The sequence below is a fragment of the Lepidochelys kempii genome, chromosome 23 (genome assembly GCF_965140285.1).
Source record: "Lepidochelys kempii isolate rLepKem1 chromosome 23, rLepKem1.hap1, whole genome shotgun sequence".
NCBI lineage: Eukaryota > Metazoa > Chordata > Testudines > Cheloniidae > Lepidochelys > Lepidochelys kempii.
This window is the reverse complement of record NC_136402.1, coordinates 16,357,128-16,365,484: the sequence shown is the minus strand read 5'-3', so window position 1 is coordinate 16,365,484 and position 8,357 is coordinate 16,357,128.

Sequence of the window (8,357 nt, the reverse complement as noted above, 5' to 3'; positions counted from 1 at the left end):
CCCAACCGAAATCAGGGCCCCCATTGTGCCAGATGCTACCCAGACACACCAGTTCATGTGATGGAAACACCATCCCAGTCTTAGGTAAAATTGCAAAAGCAGCATAGAATCATAGAATATCAGGGTTGGAAGGGACCCCAGAAGGTCATCTAGTCCAACCCCCTGCTCAAAGCAGGACCAATTCCCAGTTAAATCATCCCAGCCAGCATGATGAAGTGACATGCCCAAAGTCACCCAGGGAGTTTGTAGCAGATCTGGGAACTGAGTCCAGTTCTTCGGAGTGTCAGGCCAGTATTGTGGCTGCTACCACTTTCCTCCTCTCCAGATGTTCTGACACCTCCTTTGTGATCAAAGGCGATTCGTTAGGGGCGCAGATTCATAGATTCTAAGACCAGGAGTCATTCAATCATCTAGTGGCCTCCTGCAGAGCACAGGCCAGAGAATTTCACCATTACCCCTGCTCTGAGCTCATAACTTGTGTTTGGCTGACACATCTCCTCCAGAAAGGCAGCCAGTGTGAATCGGAGGACAGCCAAAGATGGAAACTCCACCACTTCAGAGGGGAGTTTGTTCCAGGGCTGAATCATCCGCACTGGTAGACATGTGGGCCTTACTGGACAATTTGGAATTTGTCTAGTTTTAACTGCTTGTCACCGGTTCTTGTTCTACCTGTCTCTGCTAGATTGAAGAGCCCTTCCACACCCAGGACTTCCTTCCCATCAACCATAGTCAAATCACCTCTTGGTCTTCTTTTGATGAGCTGAACATATCAAGATCCTTAAATCTCTCACTGTAAGGCATTTTTTCCAGCCCTCATATAATTTTTGTGGATCTTCTCTGCACCCTCTCTGATTTTTCCGCATCGTTTTTAAAATGTGAACACCAGAACTGGCCACGGGATTCCAGTATTGTCTCACCAACACCGAATACGGAAGTAAAATCACTTCCCGGCTTCTACCCACACTACTCCCTGGTTTGTCCATCCAAGGATGCATGAGCCCTTTTTGATTAGATGGTTGGTGTTCTAACAGAAGTAAGAAATGGCGACCAATCTTTTTGGGGCAGGGGACCGTGCTGACAGGATCTCCCCAGCCACCCTGCCTCCCTTCACTCAGGCAGAGTTTGTGGGATGATGTAGATACCAGGGTGTCTGGGTTACGGAGGGTGTGGAGTCCTTCTTGCAGCTGCTGCTGAGATGCTCCATTCTCCCCAGGGCTGCCTGAGTGACCATGGTTGCTGGACGGCCCACTTCTGCTCCTCTTCCCTCTTTGCCAGCCAGTGCTGGGAGTGTAAAGCTAAGCACATGGTGAGTGTGGGTGATGCATTGGGGCATCTTCTGTGCCAGAATGGGACTGGCTGTCTCAAGGGGATGATGAATAGGACATGGGGCCTTTCCCCTCTAGGGGGCACCTGCTCCAATCAGGCCCCAGTGGGGCGGGGAGTGCTGCCTGGGCTACCTGTGTGTGGGGGAGAAGTGCGCAGAAGGTGTGAGCTGTGGCGAGAGTGGGACAAGGTGCAACCCATAGCAAGATGAATGTGCCCCGGGCCTCTGCTGCACCAGCCATGCCTATGAGATGGATTCTCTGCATGACCCCTCCCTGCGGCCCAAGCCAGCCAGCTCCCACAACCTCAGGAGGAAGCAGTGGCCCCGAGAGAGCTAGATCAGTGCTGCCAAAGCAGTGAGAGAAAGCCAGACCCATTGGGGTGGGTATGACCCACCCACATAGGGTTACACCTTGTATCTGTGGGCTTTGACCCCCTGTGCCTCTGTCACTCCTGCCCCTTCCCAATCCTGGTCTCTCTTAGTCTTTCAGCACAGGTCCATATTCCCCTCGTCGCTCTTGGAGGAGATGACACCTTTTGGGATTGACGATGAACCTGAGGAAACCTCTTTCCTCGCACTCTCTTTTATTAGGGCCATTGGCGTAGAAAACCATCTTAATCCGCCCTCATCTCTCCCTTGTCACAGTCTCGGGCTTTGTCTATACAGAGCAACGATAGATGCATAGATTCCCAGAACACTGTGATCATCCAGCCTGACCTCCTGCATAACACAGGCCAGAGACCTGCCCTGAATTAACGCCACGTTGAACTAGAACAGATCTTGATTGAAAAATTGCCAGTAATGGAAAATCCCCCACAGCCTTTGGTAAATGGCTCCAATGGTAATTCCCTTCGCTGTTAAAAATGGGCACCTTCTTTCCAGTTTGAATGTATCTAGCTTTAACTTTCAGCCTTTGTCTGCTGGACTAAAGATCCCTCTGTTATCACAATTTCAGTTCCTTGTGTAGATGCCTGTAGACTGTGCAATTAACTGGAATAGCACTCGTGCTTTATATTCACACCCTACCTTCCTAAGAATCGTTCAGCATTGGAACAGGTGACCAAGGGAGGTTGTGAAATCCCCATCACAGGAGGTTTTGGACAAACACCTCTCAGGGATGGCCTAGGTTTACTTGGTCCTGCCTCAGCGCCGGAGGGCTGGATACAGTGATCCTTTAAAGCCCCTTCCAGCCCTATATTTCTACAATTCATCTGACATAACTTTCAAGTTGTGACTCTGCTTTGGTTAAGGGGTGACTTGATCACAGTCTATAAGTACCTACATGGGGAACCAATATTTGATAGTGGGCTCTTCGACTGAGCAGAGAAACGTCTAACACGATCCAATGGCTGGAAGTTGAGGCCAGACAAATTCAGTCTGGAAATAAGCAAGGCGTAAATTTTTGGCACAATTTCCCAAGGGTTGTGGTGGATTCTCCAGTACTGGGAATTGTTAAATGGAGATTGGCTGTTTTTCTCAAAGATCTTCCCTGGGAATTATTTCAGGGCAGTCCTCTGGCCTATGATGCTTGTTTTGGAATCGCTGACACACACAAGGATTACTGATTATTTTTGCACTGGATTTTGCCTTTCTGAGACCCAGCAGTGGCACACATCACAAAGAGAACTGGGTAGATCCAGTTCGGGCATGGGATATTTCCTCAAATCCCTTCCCCCCCCCCTCACCTCCCATGGCCTGCACAAAATTCAGGACAGACAGAAGCCCTGCAAGGCTGCTAAAAGATGGGCTCGCTGCAGAAACGACTGGGTGAATTGTTCCAGGTTGTGTTATGCCAGAAGTCACACCCTTCTGGCCTTGAAATATGGACCCTTCTGGCCTTGAGATCTGTGTAGATTTACTACAGCCACCAGCTGCAATCAGGGGCTCCCACTGGGCCAAGGGACACACACCATGTCAGCGCTAAAGAACTTACAATCCCTATATTGAACAGAAGAGTTCATATCCCCAGTTTTACAGATGGGGGAGCTGAGGTTGGGAAGGTTGCTCGACTGGGAGGCATGGGTTTGAGTCACTGCTCAGCTACAGATTTGGGCAAGTCATTAAGGCCCAGATCCAGCAGGGAATTTAAGGGTCTAACTTCTATGGGATCCTTGGAGGATCTGGACCTTAGCCTCTCTGTGCCCCACTTCTCAGCCTCAGAAGGGTGCTGTGAGGGATAAATGCATTAAAGAGTGAGGTGCTCAGATGCTGTGGACCACAGAGTTGCCTTAGATGGAGATAAAATGATTCACCCAAGGAGCTGGGAATCAAACTCAGATCTTCTGGGTCCCTGACCCCCACAACCAACCCTTCTTCTCCAAGGATCTCCTGGATGTTTGACTACATCCCTCCCCTCTATGTCCCTCCTCCCATTCCCAGTCTGTGCCCCCTACCTGACAGAAGGAAAGGCATGTCTGAGCCTGGATGACAGCCTATTGAACCTGATGGCTTGGGGGAGTCACTTGCAAATGGAGACCGAACTCCCAGTCTGCCTTCAGTGTTGGGGGGTCCCTTACTTCGGGCCGTGGCTGAAGAGATGTGGATAGATGTATGGAGGGGTATGTGTGGGGAGGAAGGGATGGAGGGTTGTATGTGGGGAGGAATGGATGGATGGATAGACAGTTGTGTGTGGGAAGGAAGGAATAGACTGGGATGGATGGAGGGGAATGTATGCAGTTGAACCTGATCCAGTTTAACACATCAATGAGAAACTGAAATCTGAGCTAGTTTTACAGATCCCCTTTCAGCCGTCCGGACATTATCAATCCCCAGTTATCTGACTGGCCCCCCATTATTAGCTGACCTGCTGTGACTCCAGAGTCCCTGAGCACACTTAGGGCTTGCAGTGAGGCATTACTGCCAAGCAGCAGCCATTGTAGGAGGCTTGGGAACTGGCCTCCATTCACTGTTTGCCACCATTTTGTTTCCCTCCAGATTCAGCACAATGTCCATATGCCAGAGGCCAGAGGGCAACATGGATTTGAGGGGCTTGGGCCAACAGCTGTCTTTCCTCCAGCCAAGCCTGGCGCACAGGGAAGAGGCAGTGGCATACTACAACACCAACTCTTTGCCATGGTCGCTGCAAGATGGCCATGGGTCGGTAGCCAACCTCCCCAGAGGTACCACTTCTGTGGAGGACAATGGCCAAACCAAGAGGCTGAGTGAAGAGCTAGTGGATGGCTACGAAGGGGAGAGGCTGCCATTAGACACAGACGATCCTGACCAATCCAATTTCCAGTAAATGGCAATCAGCTGGGACAGTACTTTGGGCCTGGCTTTTACTGAGGACTCACGGTCAGCTATGGCCATTAACGATTGACCTGGCTCATCCCTCCCTTCTCTCTTTTTCCTTCACCTTTTCCACCTCTTCATAGTTTTCCACCTAAATCAGTAGCTTTTCCAGACAAATATCCTGACAGTGACCGATTTCCGGCCGCTTTGCAGCAAATCAACCTCAATTATTTGATTGAAATTAAACACACAGCAGATTCATATTACCCCCTGGGCAATGGCTTCTCATTGCATGCAGTAATTGTGGTTTTTATTGCTTCAGGGGGCTTGAATCCTGTTTTGTACAGCAATCTATATAAAATCCTGGGCTGCTTTAATTCATCTGCACAACGTCCTATTGGATCTAGCTCTGTTTGGGACCTATATTCACGTTTTTCGTATTGTGACAGCTCTACTGTAATGTGGTGTTTTTGCGTGAGATCAGATGGTGTGTGTACATGCCAGAGAGAGGGAATGCATGTGGGTTTTGTGGGAGAGAAAGATCAGGCATCTGCTGCTCCTGCTTGTAGGAGATCTATAATCAAGGCTGGATTTTGGGATTTCTGGTTTCATCATGTGTGCAGTTGTGGTTGAATTCATTATAGTGCCACTTCTGCCTGCCACCTGCTGCTCAGATGCACAAGCTACACAAAGGGTGTGTGGGAACGAGGGGACCAGAACGACGCATAAAACTGAAGAGCTGATGCTCATTAGTGATTCCATGGCACTTTTTGCAAGAGTAACTCTCCGCTGCTGGTGCAATTTTAGCTGTGGGCAATTCCATTCGGCTTCTTGTAAATGTTGTCACTGCTATTGCATGAAAAGTGGGAGTGTGACTCTCCACTTCCTGTCCTAAACCACTGCGTACGGAAATGATTATTAACCACCTCAGAGTTTGGATTGTGAAGCCTTTTGCCCTAGATCAGAGAAGTGACTCAACCCTCTGATTGCTGGAGGCAGTTCTCAGCCCAGATCCGAGGACTGAGTGGCTGCCGCCACAAAAAATTTGGTGCTCGTTAATCTGTCACCAGGCCCAGTTTGAAATCCCCACACACACTTGGAAGAGGTCTCTACAGAGTGTGAAATGTATTGGTGAAGGGACAGCTGTCGTTCATGCCTGTCTTGTTTGTGCAAGTATGTCAGGTGTGAAGGCTTTGAATGCTTACACAACTCCATGCCCATTACATGTCTTGGCATCCCATGCTGTCCATTTGTGCAAGTACATCGGGGCGAAGGCTTTGAATGGTTACACAACTCCATGCCCATTACATATCTTGGCATCCCATGCTGTCCATTCTTCCAGGGCTAGGCCAAGGTCAAACAGACACCCCCCCCCGCCCAGTTACCCCCTTTTACAGCCACTTTCCATTGAAGTTTGGAAGCAGGTGGGGATTGGATGGTCTCCTGGGGCACAAAGCTACCCATTTTCAGGGTGTTTTGGGGTGTGGGGGGGATAGAGGGCATGATTGGACCTGTGTCATACTGCATATGGTACGTTTTTGGTGGGTGGCGTGGAGAATTAATTTTACCGGGGAAAGCATTATGGGGTGGATGGGCCACCCGTGTGGGCAGAGGTCATATTGGCATAGTGGCACTCCCTACCTTGCTATTTATGACTTGTAATATGGAAAGTTTATCTGAGGTATGTAGGAGAATTAATCCACTTTTCTCCTCTAGGGGGTGGTGTCATTTGTAAGGGGGGAGGGCTGCCTGCAAGGTCAAAGGTCATGTTACCACAGGGATGCCATGTTGTGCACCTTATGGCCTGAAGTACTGCACATTGACTTCATTTTATGTGGGAAAAGTTAATTCCCTTTAGTATGGGGGGAGCCCCTCATTTGGGGATGTCCATGGACCATAGGTCACAGTTGCATGACAGCTCCTTGCCCAGCGTGGCCTATTTATTTCATGTGGATTAGGGGAATGAATCCACCTTCTTCTGGGGGAGATGCTAATTTAGGGGGAGGCCAGTCATTCATGGGCTCTCAAGCGGTCATTTTGTTGCTGTGACCTCTGACCTCACCCTAAATTGCCATTGTGATTTTTGCTCCTGCGGGTAGCCTCCCAACCCTCAAAGGAGAAAGCCCCCCTGCATCCCCGAGATGGTTGAAATAAGCATCTTTAAGAGGTTGCGTAGCCTAGTGGATAGACCCTCAGGAGATCTGAGTTCTGTCTGATCCAGGGCAAGTCATTTTGCCTCTCCGTGCCTCAGTTTCCCCATCTGTGGGGCTCATGATACTGCTCATTGGTAACACGCTTTGAGAGCCGCAGGGGAAAAGCCCCAGAGCTGGTCCTCAGCCCCAGCCCGTTTTGGGGTCCCCTTCTCATATGAAGGGGTGCTGCCTGCTCCCCACGCTGCTTGCAGCCTGTCAATGTTTGTTTCACCTGTGTGTGGGGGCCCACTTTTCTGGGGGGGTCCCTCATTGTGGGTGCCCTGCTCATGACGGGGGGGCAGCCTCTCACCCCTCCTCTATTTAATGCATGTGGGGGGTGAGTAGCCTGGTTTATCTGGGGGGATCCCCCATAAGTCACTGGTGACATAGACCCGCCCCTCCCCCACCGAGCCGAAGGGGCTCGAGCCGCGACCGTTGCTCCCGCCCCAGCTTTGAATATTCCCGCCTTTTTCGTGGAGGGGCGGCAGCGTTCTGAGGCGCGCGCGCCGGCGGCAACTGCCGCGCGCCGCTCTCCGCCCCCTGCCCCTCCCCCTCCCTTGCGTCCTCGCCCCGCCCCCTCCGAGGGCAGCCTGCCCCCTCAGCCACAGGGAGATGGCTGCCCTGGGTTAGAGGGGGGAGGGAGTGAGGATGAGGTACTCCCCCAAGTCCCCCCCAGCTAATGTGGGGAGGGGGGAATAAATGTTGGAGGAACTTTAAATCCTTCCCCCCAGTAAACCCACAGGGAGCATCCCACGGCAATTTGCCCACGCAAACAGCCCCCCAGACAGAGCCCTTGGTGCCAATCGCCCTCCCTCAGGGAGCCTGTGCCCAGCCACGGATATGATACCTCCCCCCCAGTTCCTGCCTTGCCCCCAACCCTCACGCCAACCCCAGAGAACCCCACAGACCAATGGCCCCCATAAACCACCCAACCCCAAATCCCCAGCTTGCCCGCTTACAGTCACGCCAACCCCAGAGAACCCCCACAGACCAACTGCCCCCTGAAAACCACAAAAGAGGTTGGTATCATTAGCCCCACATGGGAAAACCGTGGCACGAGCTGAGGCAGGGACACGCTGAAGGTCACCCAGCAGGCCAGTGGTCAATTCGGAATAAAACCCATTCTCCCTAAATACACCCTCATGTAGGCCAGACATCCCAGATAACGTCCCCCAAGTCACCTGGCCCATTGGTTCATCATGTCCCATTTCACCCCATTTTTACAGACTTTTGGGGTCTGCCTTGAGCTCAGGGCCCTGGTACAATTGTCCCCCCCTTCTCTTTCTTTCAGCACCACTCCCAAATACCTCCCTCAGATAGGCTGTCTACCCTAAATCCATCCCCTCCCTCCATCCCTCCCCGGGTAGGGAGGGCAGACCCAGATAACCCCACAAATACGCTTTAAATGGGCGTGGGGGGTGTCTTGACCCCCACATTGCCCTCCCTCTGCTCCTCTGGTTGATGGATGCCCCAGTTGATTAAACAAGACAGTTTCCATTCTGAGCATGGGTGGGGTTCCCCTGAGACTTCTTCCAAAAGCGAACACAGTTTGGGGCCAAGTTCTGATGGCACCACTGGGATAAAACCCTAGCTACACCTTCTTCTAGATA